The following is a 22,026-nucleotide window of genomic DNA, read 5'->3' as shown; positions in this document are numbered from 1 at the left end:
CTTTCAGCTCATATCATGATCATAGGGTCCTGGGATCAAGTCCTGCATCTGGCTCCCTGCTCGGCAGGGATTCTGCTTCTTCCGCTGCCCCTCTGCCCTCCACTCCCCCTACTTGTGCTCTCTCTCCCTCTGACAAATAAATAAATAAAATCTTAGAAAAATAAATAAAATCACTTAAATCTTAAACATGACACCATGTAGCCCCCAATGATAGTTATTAATATCTGTGTCCTAGTTGCAGGAAAATTGTTTTGAGGGTTGCTCTCTTATCTCCAGTTCCTGCGTACTCTGTTCCCTGTGTCTGGAGCACTGTTCCACTGTGGGTAATTCCTACTCATTCTTGAGGTTTTCCCTTATACACGGCTTCTCTGGGTAGCCATTTTGTCAACAGCACAGAAGGCCTAGAAGCCCTTGCTATGTCTCCCCATCCCGCTCTAACACGCTGTACTTCTCCATTCATGATATAATAATGTGCCCCCCCAACCCCTAGTTTTGCTTTCCATGGTCTCAGTTACCCACAGTAAACTGCAGTCTAGAAGCAAATGATCTTCCTCCTGACTTATCGCCAGAAGACCAATATCAGGCTAACACTACATCACAGAGCCTACATGGTTCACCTCCCCTCATTTCATCATAAAAACATTTTATCATCTCACATCATCACAAGAAGCAGCACGAGTCTAGTAATATACTGAGATAGTTTGAAAGACCACATTCATATAAGTTTTATTATAGTATGTTATTATTTTTGTTCTATTTTACCATTACTTATTATTGTTCATCTCTTACCATGCCTTACCTTAGTATTATTAACTAATAATTTAATTTATAAATTAGACTTTATCCTAGGTGTGCGTGTATAGGAAAAAACAGGATATATAGGGTTCAGCACTATCTGTGGCTTCAGGTATCTGCGGGGGGTCTTGGAACGTATCCCTGTGGATAAGGGTAGGAACTGTATTTATTACCCTTCATGGTACAGCCCTAATGCTGGTTCTATTGTCTTTCTTCCCTACTGGTCAGTAGGCTCTGTGAGAGAAGATACTTAGTTCCTGATATATGCATTCGATAAATAATAAAAACAATAATAAAGTTGTTTTGAAAAAAATAGGGAGTAGCCATAAAGATAAGAGAAAAACCAAGACAGAGTAATTCCGTGAAATGCAACAGACAAACGTGTTTCAACAAGGGATAATGAAACAGTGTCAGATGTGGTAGAGAGGTGAGGGAAGCGAAGGACTGAAAGGTGTCTACGGAGGTCGGCCATTAGGAAATTGGCGGTGACCCGAGAGAGTGTAATTTAATGATGGGGTGAGGCGGGGAGCAGATTGCAGAGGGAGGAGGAATGAAGGAGAGGTGAGAAATTGGAGCAGCAAGGGTGGACTCCTTTTTCCAAAAAGCTTGGCTGTGAAGCACAAGAGAAGCCAGGGAGACTAGAGCACCTGGAGGCGGAGTCTGCGCATGTGAGACCATAACTCTGGGGGTTGCGCCAGGGCGTGTGTGTGTGTGTGACCACGGGTGTGTGGGGCACAAGGTGCGTGCGTGTGCTTATCTCTCTGTGTATGTATGTGGCCGTGTGTAAATGCACATCTGTGTGTCTCTCTGCGGGTGTCGTGTATGCGTGTGTTTGTGAGAGGGTAGGGCGTGTAAGGTGGAAGCGACTCGAACGTGTTTCCGAGTTGAGGAGAAAGAGTCAGTGGGAAAGAAGTTACCAGAAAACCAGTGAACCCCCAGGCTACGACTGGAGGAGCAGCTCAGAGGGTTGAGGTTTCTGCGATTTTTGCCTGTGAAGAGTGGAATTAAGGTAGCTCCTTTTTTACCGTGTTTTGTTATTACCCACACACTTTGACTGTATATATTATTCCCCGAATTCCTGTCCTATGTCCCCCTCCTGTCACCCTTTTCCAGCTGATACGGATCTGGGAAACTCCGGTTCCATTTCCCGTCAGTGGAAATACTTGAGTGTGTTCTAAAGACCATGAATCATGGTCTCTGTTTTTACTTATGAAACACTTCCTGGGCTCTCATGTAGCCAGAGCCTGTGAGCAAAGTAACAAGTGATGCATTTATTCACTGGAAATATTAGCAACTCCAGCTATGCTATACATAGATTCAGAACTGCTCAATTAAAAATGTAGGAGGTGGGGCGCCTGGGTGGCTCAGACAGTTGACTCTTGATTTCCAACTCTTGATTTCCGCTCAGGTCAGGATCTCAAGGTCGTGAGATTAAGCCCCCTGTTGGGCTCCTTGCTGGGCACAGAGCCTTCTTAAGATTCTCTGTCCCTCTCCCTCTGCCCTTCTCTCTTAAAAAAAAAAAAAAAAAAAAGTAGGAAATAATAACATTGAAGTCTCTGCTTCTGATTTTGAAAATTTTGACATTTGTTCATTTAAAAGGACATTGGCAGGATTCAGCAGGGGATATTGAATTTATATTACAGAGAATACTGAGAACAAGTAAATGAGTCAGCCGCTGTTTGCAATTTGTCCCGGACTAAATTTCTGGATGAGACTTACTGAAAAAAATGTATATTTTCTTAGAATACTGGAAAAGAGGGAAAACTTTGGAGCGATGATTTTTAGAAAAAAGTGTTTTTGCTTTAAAAAATGTAATCACACTCAGAAAAGGGAAAGGTTTTTATCTTTTGCTTTCATTACAAATCGTTTTTTCAATAGTGCTATTAGAAATATTCTGGCCATAATTTTAAAAAAATACTTGAAATTGAAAGAAAATATTTTTACTGAGTATTCTTTAAAACTTCATTTTGATTAGGGAAGAACACAGATATGTCAAATATTCAGAAGGTACAAACTGAAATCGAGGAAAAAGTAAGCTTTCTGATTTCTCCTCACTGAGTTCCCACCCTAGAGGCAACCACTGTTACTAGTTTCTTGCGTTCCTCTGGAGATATTCTTTGCCTTTATACTTGTACATGTTTATATGTTCCCCTCCGTTAGTAGCAGGTTGCATATGTGGTCATCTACTTTGCTTTTTTTCTGAACGGTCTTTGAACTAAGAAAGTACAGGAAAAAATCATATCAGAGCACTGGCCCGTAAGTTACTAGTGAGAGTTCCACCTCCCCTTCCTTCCCCAGGACCAATATGCACGGAGGCTTCTGTTTTGGACTGAGGCATGAGAGAAGAGAAGGAAGGAATTATTTTTTAATTTTATTTATTTATTTATTTTTTGCAGGTGGTAGTGTCTGTGGCTGGTGCAGAGCTAAGAATTAGAGTTATTTTATACCCTGAGACTGAGTTATATGCCCAACGTCAGAAAAATGAAGGATTTATGGGAAGTAGGAGATGACCAAAAGTTAACTTCTGGGAAGAAGAGCCATTTCGAGTCCTGAGGACCAAAAGTAGCACACAATTGGAGAGGTGACCATTTCCCCCCAACTTCCCTTTAGAAACTAGCAATAATCCTGATGCTCCTCAAATCTGCAGGCAGAGAATGTGGAAAATTATAAGCCAGAGTAGCAAAGGAAGGAAAAAGCAGACACCATGTAGTTACAGACTGGTTTGTGGGCATGTGTGTGGCATCCTTTTGGGGGAACTCCCCAGAATAACTTGGGGACACTTGGAGATGTGCTAATTACTAGTCATCAAACCAGTTGGAACTCTTACCATCATATTTTGGGGGTAAAAATAGACTGCAACTTGATTTTACACTCCCAATCTGGTGAGGTTTAGAAGACTTGGATTATATGTAAAACTGGAAAATACTAATTATACAATATATGCAGTACCTTGTCACAGAATGGTGGGATAGAAATCTTGATTGCAAAACAACAGATACCTATTTCAAGTTAAAGTACTGAACCAGGACTGAAAAGGAAGAGACTGAGAACTAGTAGATAAATTTTACACTCCTCACTCTTATCAGGAATATAGAAACAGGGAGAAAAAGTTTGAAATACAACTTCCTTCTTAATGAAGTTCGTATTTTAATTCCAGTATCGTGAACACAGAGTGTTGTATTAGTTTCAGGTGTGCAATACAGTGATTCGACACTTCCTACAACAGCCAGGAAGAGTCTGACATGTGTTCCCCAAGGCTGAAGGACACAGGGGACTGGCATCTAACTCTCTGAGAGGTCTCCCGCATGATAGGTTGGCTGAGTTGCTGCAACAGACAAGAGGAAGAAATGGTGTATCAGGGTCACCAGCACTCCTGGAGTTCACTGGGGTTAACAACAGGTGCATATTTCTTATGGCTGTGCTGTGTGGGCCATGGGTAAGAAAGCTGGAGCCTGGAGGCACCCCACATTCTTTCCGGAAGGGTGGCAAAGAGAAGGTGTGTGTGTGTGGGGGGGGGTGTATTGGCAGATTGCTAGGGGCTAAGAAAAGCGTAAGAAACCTGGCAGCACAAAAAAACCCAGGTCCAGAGAATTTCAGGTGACTGCTTCCAAGCAATTGGGTGGGTTTTCGAAATAAGCCACAAACAATTTCCCCAATAGAGTCAGCTTTAAGCAGCAACCACGCCTAGTAGTGCTATTACTATAGACCTAGTCCGAGATCCCTCCTCTCTCCCCTTCTCTCCAGCAACATCCACTGGATGTTGGAAAGCGAGGGGGGTGTGTTTGTGGCAGGGAACATTGACCTGTAGACACGAGGGAAAACACATAAGGAATCCCAGACTTCTGCATTTTCTCTTCCTATCCCATTTTCCTCTTCCTTTCTTCCGATTTCCTCTTCCTATAACCTCTCTCCCAGAGCTTCTTCAATTTTCACTTCCCTTTAATGAGTTTCTTCCTTGTAAAGGCATTAACACTTTCTTGTCACGGCTTTGCTATCATTTCTTTCCTTCTTTTATTCTCTTGGGTTTTCGTTTATTAACTTGGGCACTACCCTGAGAGCCGTTAGTTAGCTTCTCAGGGTGATTTGTTCACTCCCTGCAGTGACAGCTGTCATCACTTCGGCATTTTTGTCCCCTTTCTTAAGAGGGAACAGCCCAAGGACATTGCCGTCCAGCCCCCACTGTGGGCACTCAAGAGCTAGGGTCGCTGCACACTGATGGCCAGAGACAGATCAACGCCTCCCAATTCATTTGAGTGAATCGGCTACTTGTTGACAATGAAATATCCTTAGTCATGTCTAACAGTAATCACTGTGGGTCCTTCCCATGATTTTAATCAGGCCATCAGTTTGACAGATTTAAGGCTTCAGCTTATACACCCCTGCAGAGTTATAAACACTAGGCCACTGACCTTGGAAGCGGGGAACTGAGCTTCCACTTCGGTCTCCACCGCAGTTTACATCTATGCAGGCCTGAGATGACGGCCTCTGAATGAGGAGGACAGTGACGCCACCCTCCGTTAGACAAGATGATTAGCATGGCGTGTTTAGCAAAATGCTAGAGATAATGAAGCATTCTCCAAGTATTAACTATTACTATGTTTGTAAATCTGACTCATTTGAATCCCAAATTCATCCATCTCTTGGATTCCCAGGCTATTAGTTACTTCTTTCTCTCTTCTCTTCTCTTCTCTTCTCTTCTCTTCTCTTCTTTCTTTCTTCTTCCTTTCTTCCTTTCTTTCCCTTCCTCTTTTTTTTCTTTCCTCTTTGGTCAATGGCATTTTGATTTACACATATTTTTCTTTCTAGGACAGGGAATTCTTCTTAATGATTGGTACAGGAAGTTTAAATGGCTTGTAAATAATAATCCAGAAAACTGTGTTCCTGTTGCACATAGGATTGAGTTCCCTTCCAACCTACCTTACGGCTAAAGCTATAAGATAGGAAAGGACATGGTTGAGTTATAGAATATTGGATCCTTCAGACTTCTACTTCTCTTGGTTGATGTTTTCCATTTTGTCCTCCTTTCTCATTGGTTCACTTCTGAGCACATGGAGAGACTTAAAAAAAATACTGCTTGACCTGACAGCTGCTTTCGACTTTGATTTCTAAGTCTTCGTTGACAGTGGACTCCTTAGTCTCTCCCCTTCTCAAAGCCATATAGCACTAGAATTTTTTTGACTCCTGAGAAGACCACATTTCTCTTCATTCTAGGTAGAATCAGGTTCCCAATTTGCATATTACTGATATTTTTTGCTCCCCAGTAACTGGTGGAGGAAGAAAAAACAGCATTTGGAAGAAGAATTAAGGTGTTCTGGGAGAACCTTCACTGTGGGTGTGGTGGATGGAAAGAAAGTAGACCATGTACCTCAAGAAGATACAAGAACAGACACCTTCCCAGAGATGTGAGCTATATGATCATCAGCCTTTCTGAATATTAACTGGTTCTATAACCCTATTGTCAGTTATTTTACTTCCTAGTGTTAAAGTGGAATTTCTTATAAAGCACAAATTAGGATTTGTAAACCCTTTGAAATAGTAATAACTTTACTTTTTAAATAAGATATATCTCAAGACAAGGGGGTTAGGTTGTCTGCTTGATGAGTGGATGCAAATATTTTATCATTTTGATGGGCAGCTGTCAGAAAAATTGTAGGCAGATGGAGAAATCATTACAATGCTTTTTGGTTTTTGGTTTTGTTGGGCTTTAAATTTTTTTTTCATCAGTCCAAGGCTCTGTGTCTTTTCTTTCTTAGCCCATAGTTTAAAATTAATCCTACTTTGGAGTGGGGTCCTGGGTGGCTCAGTTGGTTAAGTATCTGCCTTTGGCTCAGGTCATGATCTCAGAAGCTTGGAATCGAGCCCCAGTTCGGGGAGTCTGCTTCTCCTTCTCCTTCTGTCCTTGCCCCCTACTCATGTTTTTTCTTTCTCTCTCTCGCAAACAAAACCTCTAAAAAAAAAAAAAATAAATAAATTCTACTTTGGAGGGAAAACATCATAAATTTAACAAATATAGATTAATGATGATAAAAGTTAAAAAAGCTCCCATACTTAATATTTTATTCAAGTAGTTTTGGGTTTATCGACTTGCAGTTTTTTGTTACTATTTCTCATCCGCCACACTTTGCAGCAAGAAAACTCATTAATATGCAATGTTTCTGTCCCTTCAATTGCTTCCTCTTACTGTCTAAAATATATTCAGTTCAAAATCTGTTTAGTCAAGCAGACATGAGGAAGAAAGAATTTCTATGGTGTTTTTTTTTGTTTGTTTGTTTTGTTTTTTTAAAATGCCAAACTGGTGACCAATGTTTTAATATTTGCAAACAGCAAGAAATTATTTGGCCATTTAACACTTCAAAATTACTTGGTCAAAAGTTCAAAATAAATTACAAAGTAGTTATTAGTGGTAGCAACAAAACCACCACCATCAAAATTTTCACCATAATTTACATAAATTTTACAGAATACTTTCACATACAATTTTCTCATCCATAAAATGGAGGAGATGCTGTGAAAACAGAATAACATATATGAAAATACTTTGTAAACAGCAGAGTTTTACATTAACATAAATTATACAGTTACATGTTCAACATTTGATCTTTCATTAACTGAACTAGCCCACATCTCCCCAAACCAGGAAGTTCTATAGAAAAACAAGGTTATTTACAGAGCCAGCCTTGGGGTTAGAATCACTTTTGGGCTCCATACTTCAGTAAGATGAAACACAGTGAGATCTCAAGTCCAAGTCCACCAATATCCCAAGGTGATGAAATACATCATTCCACATCAGATCCATCGTGGGTGCTGACACTGTCCACTTCCTCAGCTTCCATGACACTCTATATACCTTCCTTATCCTCTTACACCTACCCTCTCCAATAGTTCCCCTCCCTCCTCCTTCTGTGGATGCTCCTAAGCCTCTGTTCTTTGTGTATACTTTCATACCATTTTCATGGCTTCAACAAACAGTTCCATGCTTCTTTCCTCATGTGCACTCTGGTTTTGAGAATCTAAGGCCCAGCTCCATAGCTCTACATATCCAAAACCAAAGTTATCTTCAACTCAATGCCAGATCACTATCCGAATGCTGTTTCTACTAATTGGTACTCCAATCTGCTTCCCAATCTTTAGTTATCTTTCATAGTTGGAGGAAAACCAACAAGTACTTCTGGAATATCTGCAACGTGAAAGCCACCAACTTACAAGAATGTATTAATATGTAAGGATGGACAAATACATGGCCATTTCCCTCAAGAATCTTTGGAAACATTTTGGGGAAGACACACAAGGGAAAAGTGAGCTAACTTTACAAAGAAGCACGTAACCGATGCCAATCAAATGGTAAAGCTAGCAATGGAACAAGACTTCAAAGGGGAATGAGATTACTGGATGTATATACCCGAGTGTTTCAAATAGACACATAAACTAAACCTTCATAGATAGGATTTGAATGCAGAAGAAGATATAGGTATTTCAGGAGCCAAAATTATGACTGCTTGGTGATTCCACTTACATAAGGTATTTAGAGAGGTCAAATTCATAGTCACAAAGTAGAATTGTGATTTCCAGGGACTGAGGAGAGGCAGCAATGGGAAGCTGGTGTTTAATGGGAACAGAGTTTCAGTTTGGAGGGTGAAAAAGTTCCAGAGATGAATGGTGGTGATAGCTGCAGAACAGTGTGAATGTACTTAATGCTACAAAACTTGCACTTTAAGAGAGTTAGAATAGTAAATTTTATGTTATGTATATTTCACCACAAAAAATTAATAATAATAATAATAATACTAATAACTGGTTGGCTGGGATGCCAAAGTTTACCTTGATGATAAGGTAGGAAAAAGTAGGTTCTGCTCTCTAGAACTATACAGAATATTTTCATTTTTTTGGTCAAATGTCAGCCTTCAAATACGGCTTCCTCACCCACCTAAGCTCTGTTTTCTTCTCTCTAGGTCTCTTTGAGGGTGGGGATGGGAATTCCCTGCAACCCCTCTACCGGGTCCTTGAGGGCAGGGACTTATTTGAACTCCTTGGTGCCAGCAAAGAGTGTGGCTCAAACTAAGCTCATGAAATACCTGCGGACTGAATTAAAATCTAACAGTAAAGCCTACTTGTGAAACAACCCACACGAACTCCATCACAGCCAAATCCTAGGAACGCTGGCTGTGACACTTTTTTCCTCAAGCCTCTAAACACTAGCTACCGAGGTTTGTAAACCTCAGATCTGTTTCCTCACAGGTCAGGATGACGGAGAAGTAACACATAGTCAAGGCAACCATCTTTCTTAATCGTCTTCTAAGACCGCCAATAAGAACCAAACAGGCCTCGCTGCTTAAGGAAAAAGAGTAAAGAAAGCACAGATTCCGCGGAGATGGGATCTTCCGTCGCTCATCTCTAGGCTCCTACGGGAAGGGCGGGGGGAGCGCGGGAGGCCGGGCCAAAGCCTGGTGCAGCCCTACTCCAGGTTCCGGTGGAGACGGGAACGAGCCCGGAGCGGCCTTTGTGCCTCTCCTTCCTCTGGCTTTCGGTCTCCTCCAAGGGTGCCTCCAGCTCCATAATGTCCCCCCAGAGGCGTTTCCCAGGCATCCTTCGCTGCCGCCGCCACCTCCTTCTGGGCTCGTGGCCACAACCACCTACGGGCGGCAGCAGCGTGAAAGGAAGCGGGGGCTGGGCGGCCGCCCGGCCAAGCACTATGGTGTTTTTAAAAGCCCATTTGTGGCAAAATCTTTTTTTTTTTTTGGTTCATGCCCCCAAAAGGAGAGTCTAGAGAAAATATTCCCTGTGCCATGAGAGTCTCCCAGGGGAATGAGGCAGGTGAGCAGGATGTGGCCTCAGAGCAGCTCCTCACAGACTACCCCCCTCACAGGAGGGTCACAAGACATTCCCCCCAGACTCGGGTAAGCTGAGGCTCAAACCTTGCCCTACAAAGACACACTAAAGTCTTCAGGGTGTCACTATGGAGCCTCTTGAAACCTTCTTAGTAAACAAGCTATTTAGAAACCTCTTTTAGTATGATAGGATACATAAGTTAAGTAAATTTTAATGAAGCTGGGCCTTAAGTCCTCCTACTAGTGCTTTCTATGTTGTTTATAACTATGGTAACTGGTAACAAAATATTATTCTTGCCTCCATCCTGACTCCAGTGTCATGAACAGTTCAGTACCTGGAATTCTCCTATTCCCTATTCGAGTTTTCTAATTAGCTATCATTGGAATTTTAAAATCAATGCTTTTTTTTTTTAAAGATTTTATTTATTTATTTATTTATTTGACAGAGAGATAGAGAGAGAGCACAAGTAGGCAGAGCAGCAGGCTGAGGGAGAGGGAGCAGTAGGCTCTCCGCTGAGACATGGGGCTCGATTCCAGGACCCTGGGATCATGACCTGAGTGGAAAGAAGATGCTTAGTGGACCAAGCCACCCAGACATCCCTAAAATCTATGCTTTTTATTAAGAATTTTAACCAAGACCAAGTTCACATAATTTTAAGTTTACAATACGTATTTCTACACATGCTACACCAGGTCAAATGTCAATATTCAAATGAAAAGTGGAGAGTTAAAAGCATTGTAAATATACGCAAAACCAAGTTCCAAGGCTCAGAGTTTTCAGTAGTTTACAGAACCAACCCGTCTTTCTGTCCTTTATAAATTGTTTCTTCCAAACCTTGATACTGTAAGACAACTAACCTATGGACTAGTTTACCTTTGAAGATACTACTCCTATCCTTTAGTCATAGGATCACCCGATGAAGTAAGAACGTGTATTGCTTAACTAACTGGCCAGAGCTGTTCATGTAGGGCAATTTGTATCCATATTTTTTGGCTGTCGTTATTCCCATTTTTAAAATTAAACCTTTTAATGTTATCGACATTTAGAAACATATACATAATTTGTAAAGTCCAAAAAGCATATTAAAAATAAGCAGTGCCTGGCTACCTCTTTCCCCTACTCTGATTTTGCTTACCAATGATGGAAACCCAAGACCAAATCTTGAAAACAGAAGGAATGGCTGCTTATTTAATCACAGTGTTAGGGGCGCTGAAATAGACGAGTGTCCTCTGGTCTCGTTCTCTAAATAGGTCATCAGTGAAATTACCAGACTAAAAATATCTCTCCCTCCCCACTTTTTTTTGTAGTTTCTCATGGAAATTCTAAAATCTCTTTCTACATTTTTTGCAGTATTTTATTACCTGTAGAAGGAAAGGGCAACTTTACAAAATAGTAATTGTTAACACGTTGTATTTGTAAAATCCACGATGGGTAGAGTCAGCAGGGGATGGCTGACTACACTTTGAAATGGCCATGAAAATTGAGGAACTTCTAATTCTTTGTAGTTGTGAAAAATTTCCTGGCGCACAGGGATAACTCTGTATTCAGTTATCAGTGCCCATACCACCCACTGAGAAGCCCTGCTCCGGGACAGACACCCCGTAAGTTGGTTTTGAATAATGGTGGACTTCAGAGAATGGGTGGAACGTATGATTTGAAGGGCTGTGAATCAGAACTTCAGGAAACCACAGTGAATTATCTGGCAATTAAATGTATCCCATTGATAGAGCCTGAATCCAGATCAGCCTCAGGCCTTTGCTTTCGGATTGGCCAACTAGTCCTTGGAAGCCCAAACAGTTTTGTTCTAGGGCCATGGTTCCCACCTACTGCCTTCTTCTGTAATCCCCTCTCAATGGGAGGCGGTATCAGAAATGCCACTTCCGCTACCATGCATTAGAAAGCAATAGAATTCACGATGTTTACCCTGTGTCTTCTGAAACCAAGCGTCTCCCATTCTAAGACATTCACACAAGATTCAAAACAGTGGCCTTGGAGCAGAATTTCAAGAGAGGCCTCTACAAAGCCAGCCAACTCCATGGTTTCCAGTAAAAGGAACTCCTGCTCCAGGCTTTTGAAACCTGGTTCAAGTAAAATACCATTCTCATACCAGAGTTTGAATCACATTTCCTGTGTCCACACAGCTTCTATAGTCTTGCCAGAGAGAGCATTTACTCCTCTACTTCCTGATTAAAAAAAAAAAAAATCTGGCTGGCCTATTTTTAATATGCTAATTATCTCCATCTGTAAGTGCTTCCTAGCCTCTTTGGCTTTTCTTGGCCCAACCTCAAATCCCAACATCTCTTCCAAGGGGAAAAAAATGGGTACCCGCCTTACGGCCAGAAGCCAAGGTGCATAAAGAGAGAGTTGAACTCTTCAAAAACTAAACATAAATATGGTGCAAATTGGAAATCAGAGTTTTAACACTACAACTTTTTAAAGATAATAAACTTTCCATGAACTTACTTTTTCTCACTTGGTTCCTATGAAGAGCAGTTCCCCAAGATACTGAAATCATGGCAACTCTTTCATAAACTTCCCCAGATATATAAGCCCATTTAAGTGAAGCGGTGGATGCCATGATGTTAAGTCTCCAGGCTTTCTGTGGACCATGACTGTTTTGCTCTTGAGCCATTATGTTTCACTCTAAAAATTTACATGGGCTACCACATGAAACCTCGCACTGTGATGAGGAAAATAATAATATCTTTGAAAGATGAAGCATGCCTTCAAAATAATGTGTTATCTTTGGCCTCTGAGAATTTTTTTTTTCCTTTCTCCAAATTTTTATTTAAATTCCAGTTATTAGCATACAGTGGAATATTAGTATCAAGTATAGAATTTAGTGGCTCATCAATTACATACAATACCCAGTATTCATCGCAAGGGCCCTCCATCATTTATTTGTTTTTAAAATTGAAAGAGGAGGGATTGAAGCAAGACTCCACCAATGTTAGCAGAAGTATCATGGCATACTTTCTGTTTGGGTAGGAAATGGCTGGATTAAGGTCAAAATTCTATAATTTCCTGACAGATGAGTAAGGACAATCATTTCAGAAATGTATTTTTAACCACTTCATCAGAAGTGTGCTTTTGTTTTCCCCCATGTATTTTAGAAGTCAGAGAAGATTTGTGTGTGTGTGTGTTTTAACTGTTCGAAAATCTTCCAAAATCCACAAAACTCTTTTAAATTCTCCCATACCTTACCATTTTCACTCCCCACCAAAGGCTGGTTTGGGCACTTAGCCAGAACAAATTTCTGGGGGGCAGATGCTATTGGTTGGAAGAAAAAGTAAAACAAAATAGAAAACAGATCCCAAAGTGACAAAGACTCCCTTCTTGACCAAACTGTAGTCAGGCCCCCATGAGCCTGCTTCTTGACTAGGCCTCCTCCTTGGCCTGCCTTTAGTAAGAATCTTGCTGAATCAGTTTAGTGAGAATCTCTCCCCTTGATACTTGATCGAATCCCACATCCCTTTTCCTTAGGTATCCTTGGTGTCCTTGTAGCAACAACCCTGGTAAGCCAGTCTAATAAGAATTCCCCACCCTTGACGTCTGAGTAATTTCTGTCTCTTGCTAGCTGCCTTTGTTGTATTTAGAGTTGAACTCAACTTCTCTCCCTATTGTAATAGTCTTGCACAAAGCCTTCCTTACCATTTTTAACAAGTGTCAGAATAATTTTTCTTTAACAAGGAATACGAGTAGGAATTAAGACTGGAATAAACATCATGAATTTAAAGGTCCCCAAACTACAAATTCTCATCCAAATAAATAATCACTAAATAACCTCTGAAGTACAGTCACCTCCTTAAAATTACTGTTTTCTAATATTTATTGTTTAAATAATCAGTTCCCTATGATGTCTTCTTGTCTCTGCACATTCTACTGCCATTCCAAATATAATAGCCCTTGCTGGTATAACTTTCCCATACTTTTCACAATTAACCATTTTCACATCTGGTCTAAAAATATAACCAAAAACTTATATTCAGTTATATGTATGCAAAAAGATTTATGCATGATTACGAGAAAGAAAATCAGTAAGAAAAAAACCTTTTAAAGCAATAGGTAAAGATAAACAAGTTAAGGCATTTTTTTTTCTTTGAAGAGTTTCTTTTGGCAACTAGACTTATTGTGGTGATCATTTCACAATATATGAAGTTTTGAATCATTCTGTTGTATACCTGAAACTAATATAATGTATATGTCAATCATATAAATCAATACAATCATATAAATCCATAAAAAAAAACTGTGTGTGTGTGTCTACACATACACAAACAAACAAGCGATACGAGTAGCTTATGACTTGGGCAAGTCATCAAGCCCCTCCAAGCTTCACTTAGTACTTCTCATTTTCCCACAAACCAGAGCCCTCGAGCAGTGCAAGACAAATAGGACTTTGATTGAGGCCTGGTATTTTACATGAATAACTTGAGCAAATTTGGCATCCTATTTACTTTCTGTTTTAAGTTTTGCTTTAACATAAAAATAAGGCTTTCACCACTTGACTATGGAGTAAATCTACCATGTTTATTTTGTGTTTTAGAGAGACCTCTGGCACACCCCTACCTACCACAGTTTGAAAAGCCGGACGGGAGATACATGCTATTGAAGTGTAGAAAATGAAATGAAACAACGTGCAACAGCTGCTCCCTTGTAAAAATGTTGTTCATTTGCAAGTTACATAAGAAATACATGAATACATACTTCCTGCAAAAGCTCCTGTTAGCTGCTTTTTACTCCACCACCCCTTCCCAGAGGTAACTGCTATAAACAATTCAGTATTACTCTAGACTTAAAAAATTAATTATTAAAGATTAATTATATATATACATAATTTACTTTCTCGTGGAAACAGTATTTCTGAAAGAACGGTCTACTGTAATACAGTGTCTTTCTAAAATCTAAACTGCCTTAACTTACTTTGGTTTTCAATCCACATTTATGACCAAAAATTCACATTCAGAAGTAATAGGCAGATGAGTTTCAGGAGTAAATGTTAACCCTGGCAGAACCTGTATGCTAATTTCTATATATGCTGCGGTATCTAAATTTAAAAATATGAATGCCACCATATTTCTGGTTTTATTTGACACTGTAATGAGAAACTTAAATGGATCTTTTCAAAATGAGCTCTTAATTGCCTCTGTAACTTCCCCTCGCTCTTGGTAATAACAAATCCATTATTCTAAAGGCAGCAGAGATCATGGAGCTAGAATTGGAGTCCTGCTTTAAAACTGCTTGAAATTCTGTCCTGGGATTTTCTGTTTCCGTTTTTCCTTAGGGCTATATTTTAAAATATTTATTGGACTTAAAAATTGGCTACACTGCCTGCGAAATCTGGAACCCAGAGATACCAGCCACGAAAGAGGGAGGAAATGAGCAGCTGGACAAGAAGTAATACACGTGAACTGGGGGCCTCTGTTGTCAAAATGGTGGTCTTGCCTGACCAGACTCAGATTCAGATTTACCCTGACCTTTTTATTTTTCCTTAAATTTAGCAAGACAAACATTTCCCTTCGCTATAACCTAAATCATATTGAGCAGGTCAATTTGACTTGAGGTCATAAAAGGCGGTGCAGCCATAATAGGTTTTTGCAAATGTACTGGATTATGTTTTTGTGACCATTGAGGGTTCTTGGACCAGGTAATTCACTGCATTTGTCATCAAGCCAAAGGAATTCTTTAGGGACTTTACAATGTTTAGGAGAATTTTGTTAAGGAGAAAAATATTTTTATTATAAAGTAATGCATGCTTATTGCATTAAATTTGGAAATACAGAGAGAGAAAGAGAGAGACAAAGAGTAAAAATCAGCTACAATTCTGCTATTTAGTGATAACTCTTCTTGGAAGATATTGATAACCTATCCAATGGCCATTTCTATTTTTTTCTCATCAAAAATAAACCAGACTAGGGGCGCCTGAGTGGCTCAGTGGGTTAAGCCGCTGCCTTCGGCTCAGGTCATGATCTCAGGGTCCTGGGATCGAGTCCCGCATCGGGCTCTCTGCTCAGCGGAGAGCCTGCTTCCTCCTCTCTCTCTCTCTCTGCCTGCCTCTCTGCCTACTTGTGATCTCTCTCTGTCAAATAAATAAATAAAATCTTTAAAAAAAAAAAAAATAAAAATAAACCAGACTAGAAATGACACTCTGTCCAGCCTCAAGGGATGACTATATTCGTCTGAAGTAAGCATGAGCAATACCATTATTATTTCTGTGTTTAAGCATGTGACTCATTTCTGACATAGGAGTTGCAGGGGAAGCATTCTGAGGGCTGTGGCAAGATTTTGCTTCCTAAAAGATGGCATTTTAGGGGTAAGCCTCTTTTGTTAATGCCATTTTACTTCCTCTTTTGAATATAGTTTTGTGAGTATGTAAGGCTTGGAGCTACAGCAGCCGTTTCGCAACAATGAGGCAACAACTAGAAGGCCAAAATTAACATGCCAAGAGCAACATAATCAAAAACTAGAAAGAACTTTGATCATTGAAGTTGAGCTGTTGAACAAATACATCACAGCTTACCTCTAGACTTTTTGTTAAATTAATAAATATTCTTTTGTTTTTAGTAGCTGTTAACTGAGTACTCTTGATTAACCCTAACTTATTCAAACTCATGTACCTACTATGAGCATTTTTGATGTATTTCCTTTCATATTGCTAAAGTAAAATAAAATGGAGACCAGAATAACAGATGCCACAAGGAAACAAAACCATTTAAGACACCTACGCAAAATATAGTTTAGTGTATAAGTAAAACTTAATTATTTCATACAAATGCTTCTGATGAAACTAAAGTCATTTTCCTAAAATGGGTTAAGAGAATCACTTTTCACTAATCCCCTGACATCTGGTAGCCTCTATTGTAATAACCAATAATTATGAGTGTTAAACAACTTCTTCCTTTTTCACTCTATTAGCCTAAAATATCCAGCCTCTGAACTTAATGCCATTTTTGGGTTTGAAGTCTTTCTGTTTGCAAAGAGGTTTTATTTTTTCCTGCTCAATAAAATATTCCTATCAAATAAAGCTCTCTGAATTTTCTTTTGCTAGTATATAAATACTTTTAAAATATGGAATCATATGAAGCACAGTTTGTGTATTCTGCTTTTTCCCCCAAACGGTATCCTAAGTCAATTAGTATTCCTTAAAAACACAATTTTTAAAAATTCGGTCACAATATTCCAACCTATTGGCATATACTTATGTTTAACCATATCTTTATTGTTGGAAATCTTGGTTGTTCTTTTAAAATATATGTAATAGGGGCACCTGGGCCGTTCAGTGGGTTAAAGCCTCTGCCTTGGGCTCAGGTCATGATCCCAGGATCCTGGGATCGAGCCCTGCATCTCTGCTCAGCATGGAGCCTGCTTTCCCCTTACTCTCTGCCTACTGTGATCTCTCTTTCTGTGAAATAAATAAATAAAATCATTTTAAAATACATATACATAATAAATATTCTGATCAAAAAAATTCTTGCACCTATTTTTTTAAAATCAGACTCTAAATTTTTGCTCTACTATATACTCCTAGAAGTGAATGCTCTGCTCTTTGTTATGTAAGACCCTATCGCATTTATGATGTATGAGAGGAAGAATCTAAGTAGTAGTTTGATCTGTCTTTTCTTTTACTGAAACACTACTTGTTCACACTGCCCTCTCAGAAGTGATGTTCATTGCCAATACCCACAGTGGCACAGCCCCCAAACCTGCATTAGTTCTCACGGGGAGTTCCCTTTTGTTTCTAGAGGACAAAGCAAGAGATAGAGATAAATGTGTCTCTGAGCCCTAAAGGGTGTTTATCATGAGAGCAGGTGTTCAGAGTCCCATGTTGTGCTGCAGAAGCACTAAACAATCCCCAGTGACAGCAGCACCCGGCTGTTCTCTAGTACACCTACTTTTTTGTTTGTGTTTGTGTGATGCAGGACTGCCCAAAGTACAGGACCCAGGGAAATACGCATGTAAAGATGCTTTTAAATAAAGCCCACTTGTTTCAAAAGAAAGAAAAATGATATTCTAACTTACAGTATTCAAGCAATATTTAATGTAAGGAATTTTGTCAGTAATAGTGTGTGTGTGCGGAGGCACACAGAGTTTCAATTCTTAGTTTGCTTTTTTACTTGTGATGACTGGTGTCTCCTGTATATGTTTGCCCTTTTGAAATGATTATCAGGAATTCATAATGGGTTCTCTGGACAGAAATAGATGTATAATAATTTATGCACACATATGATTAAACATAAAAGAAAAAGCCATCGTGAATTCAAGCACCAGATGGGTTCTACATGAAACCTCAGTCCAAAACTGATTGATCTGAGGATGATACAATTACCGAAGAGTGCAATGACAGATTACAATTTCCTTGCTAGAGCTTTGGTTTTCATAGGATTTGTTGTAGTCTTTGGTGCCATTTTGCAGTACACATGATCTCATTATCTGTTAAACTGATCAAAACATTAAGACTAGTGTTTTGTATTACTCCACATTTTTATGGAAGTAGAATAAATTTAAATAATATTATGGCTATATATGGCCTATGTTGACAGCATTTGTGGCTGGTTTGTAGAAAAATTCGTACTCAGTGCAAAATCAACTCCCTCCCTGTTAATATATTCCTGCTTGTTGATCTCGTGGAAAGTTTGTCGTAGTCACTCAGAGCAGGGAAGATGAGTATAAATGAATGGACATGGGGATCTAGGAATCAGAGAACTTGATTTTTTTGTTCCGTTTCTGCCACCAATTATTTGGCCCGAGTCTCTTCGTCTGTCTCATAGACTGCTCTAGTAAAGTAGTTTTCTGGATGATGCCCCCATGTAACCTGAATAACCAGGTTGTAAGGGAAGGAATTTGCGGAGTATGCAATCAAGTTTAGTAATAAGGAAATAAAAGTAATAAAAAACTCCTGGGTAATGTGCTGAAGTGCTGGGAAATCAGTGAGAGTATCGCAGGGGAGGTCCATCATAATCTGCCATCGTTATCAGATGTTCCTGTCCGTAAGAGCAGGAAAAAAATTCAACCTTCCTCAACTCAGAAAGGTCACATCTATTACCTGTGGCAATGCTGCGAAGCATCCCCAATCTGGAATTTTTTTTGTCTATATGTGGAGCTGTCTTTGTATGTGCAAACCGGTTTGTTTCTTTTCATATCTTATTATATTTACCTCCACTGGGTGTAGGATGGATGTAGCATGAGGTTGGAAGATAGATTAGAAAACTGGCAGAAAAATATTCACCTACTGAAAATGATATAGGAAAATAAAATGGCAACCATAACCTCTGGCAGTTCAGCAATTATACACTTCATTTTGTTAGAGGAGAGAAAGGCAGTAAAAATGACTTAGGAGCACCCCCAGGAAAATCATTTAACAAGAAACAGTGTGGGTCCACTGACCAATACAGAAATGCAGAGATAATAAGATGAGATCCAGGCACTTTCCTTCTAGTCTGTTTGTTAGAGCCACAGAGGTAATCATGGCATCATGATAGCTGAAGAAGCTTCCTTGTTTTAGCACAGATACTCAACACCAATACTCTCAAACACCCACACACAGTTTCAAATGTCCGATAATAAGCATGAAAAATCACAGAGCCCTGTTGCATGCCAAGCGCTGGGCTAAGCACTCAGACTAGTCTTTTGAAGGCTCCCTTATTCCCACTTCACAGATGAGGGCACTAAAGTTTAGGAAGACAAAATGATCTGCCTAGGAACAGAGCGCTAATGAGTTGTCAAATTGAGATTAAAAATCTAAATCTATTTGCCTCTAGATCTCTAGCACTTAGCATTTATAGGATACTGGTTCCAGATTTGCTTTCCAGAGAACCTGTATCTAAAATGCCATTTCCAGGGGCACCTGGGTGGCTCAGTGGGGTAAGCCTCTGCCTTCGGCTCAGGTCATGATCCTAGGGTCCTGGGATGGAGCCCCATGTCGGGCTCTCTGCTCAGCAGGGAGCCTGCTTCTCCCTCTCCCTCTGCCTGCCTCTCTGTCTGCTTGTGATCTCTTTCTCTGTCAAAAAAAAAAAAAAAAAATCTTAAAATGCCATTTCCAGGGGCGCCTGGGTGCCTCAGTCAGTTATGTCTGCCTTTGGCTCAGGTCATGATCCCAGGGTCCTGGGATCGAGTCCCATATTGGGCTCCCTGCTCAGCAGGGTTCCTGCTTCTCCTTCTCCCTCTACCCCTTCATCCAGCTTATGCATCTCTCTCTTTCTGACAAATAAAAATTTTTTTAAAAAATTTAAAAAATAAATTAAATACATAAATAAATATTTTTAAAAATGTCATTTCCACCACTTGCCATCCTCCTTAGCTTTATTTTCCTTCAGTGCATTTACCATTATTGCATGATTTATGTTATTAGATACCATATATACTTTACATTATTATATATATTCCAATATACTGTTTACTATTATTAAATGCCTATTGATAATTCCCACCTCTTCTAGTCTGTGCCTCCATATTTTGTTCCCTGCTGACCTCCTGGGTTTTGAATGGCTCCTGGCACAGTGTAATTGCAAATACGCATCTGTCAGGATACATCTGCACATAGCAACTTCTTAATATGAGTGTCACTATAATCTATTTTCTTTCATAATTGGGGATTTTTTTTCCTTTATCTGATAGTTGCATTAGTTTTAGCTATTGCAGTTTTTTAACTTATTAACTTTACTTTTAATGTTAATAGAAGATCAGATAATTGACACCTAGAGAAAAATAAATGTCAGATAAAATATGTAAAATATATTTAAAAAAAAAGAAGTTGAAAATTTTTGCCCTAAATGGAAGCTAATAGGCTGACATAGGGTCAAAACATTTCACAGAATGAGCCATAAAATGAGTAATTGGGCTTTGACCAGAGACACAAAGGTCACTTTCCTGGAAAACGCTTGCAAAACTTTTATCAGAAAATTGCTTTATCATTTTGAAATTTGAAGTGCTATACCTTAGCTTCTACGTTCCACTTCAGAAACAACTATCTCATCTTGCCATTCAGCAAAGATATTTGCTTTACAGCTTTCATTTATGTTGCCCGAAATATTTTTTTTTAAATGCTTTATGCTGTGGCTTCTGCACTCTTCAAGGTGATGAAACCAAAAAGGAACCTTTTTGTGTTTTCAACAGTACTGGAATTAGCCTCAGGAAAATTTAATAATCCAGGTACAATATAAATGCAACAGTAATAATTTTTTTCATTTACTGCTGTCTGCCCTGGCCCTGAACTTTTAAACTAGTCTGACTCATGTACGCCCAAGTCCTGTGGGAAATAAAAGCCACTCTGTCTGCAGTAGATGCCCTAGACCCTGTCTCTCAGCCCCTCCGTTCTCTAGCCTACTGCCCCCACTGAGCGTCAGTCCTGCTGACCCATTTGCTTTTCAAAAAGCAAAGCTTTTTCTGGTTCCATGCTCAACTCTGGTTTTGAAGACCGAGTGACTTAAAGGAATCTGGGCTTTGGGTGCTGTCTGCAGACTTGGCTCATATTCAAGGTCAAGTTCCTCCTATGTTTAGTACTCTGAACGCAATACAGCAGGCCTTGTTGGTGCAGCTCCCAAGACCCAGACTTCTCACAGTGTCCTAGCAGGGCCCATTTGGTTCCTCTCTGAGGAGTGTTAGGTAACCATTCAGTGGATAGGTTTGCATTTTTACCCCAGGTACAGAGCTGTTTATCTGGAAAAGGCCAGGCAGTAGCTTTTTGATGTGAAAAAAGTTCAAGCCATAAAACACCCCAGCTGCTGCAAGAACGTAATATCTATGCTCACACAGAGGTCTGTTTAGAGATAGAGAATGTGACTCATTTTCTAATCCTGTGAAGTGCGTAGGCCAGTATGCTGCATGGCCAAGCAGGGATATAAATTGGCTAAATTGAATTCATCAGAGCAGATACTTAATATTGCCAAGAGATGGCAGATGTGAGCATATCTCTTTAGTTCAAACCTTATTTACATAGTTCGGCTATGAGTTTGCTCTGCTCTAATTCAGGCATAAAAGTCAGCTACATTAGCATTCATTCTCTGCATGCAACTCAAAGAGAATAAATGGTTAAGAAGAACAAATCCTGGTGTCTAACAAGGATCTGCCATCTTACCTTATGACACGCTTGAGCAAGGTGGGTCTTTTCTTGATTCCCGCTTGTATTGCAACCAAGGCTTGAGATGAATTCCCCAATATCACACACCGTCTGTGAAGGAACAGATTTCCACAACTTACAAAACATGCTCCTCCAAAAGAAAGGACACGCAACAATCTATGTTTTATTGTCCCCAGAGAGAGCCTGGTTAGGTCAAAGCTCTGCGGGACCACCATGAGTGTGTGTTACGGGGAAGAAACACTGCCCTCTCTGGTCAGCTCTAGTGAAACGGTGTGTATGAGAGCCATCTTGCTCTCAGTCCTCAAGCAAGAGGGTTTAGGTGCTGGTTG

General features: G+C 39.8%; 1 protein-coding gene across 1 annotated transcript in view; it reads right to left on the bottom strand.

Moving 5' to 3' along the window:
• The window catches only part of FAM3C (FAM3 metabolism regulating signaling molecule C), a 193,833-nt gene extending 172,051 nt beyond the window's left edge, over positions 1–21,782 (bottom strand). Inside the window, exon 1 of the mRNA XM_082692703.1 lies at positions 21,695–21,782. The gene's annotated coding sequence lies outside the window, so the exon portion shown is untranslated. The remainder of the gene's footprint in view (positions 1–21,694) is intronic.
• Between the last annotated feature and the right edge of the window lie 244 nt (positions 21,783–22,026).

Source organism: Mustela nivalis (genome assembly GCF_964662115.1).
Source record: "Mustela nivalis genome assembly, chromosome: 12".
Taxonomy (NCBI): domain Eukaryota; kingdom Metazoa; phylum Chordata; class Mammalia; order Carnivora; family Mustelidae; genus Mustela; species Mustela nivalis.
Note: the sequence above shows the minus strand (reverse complement) of the source record. Positions and strands in the feature narration are given on the sequence as shown.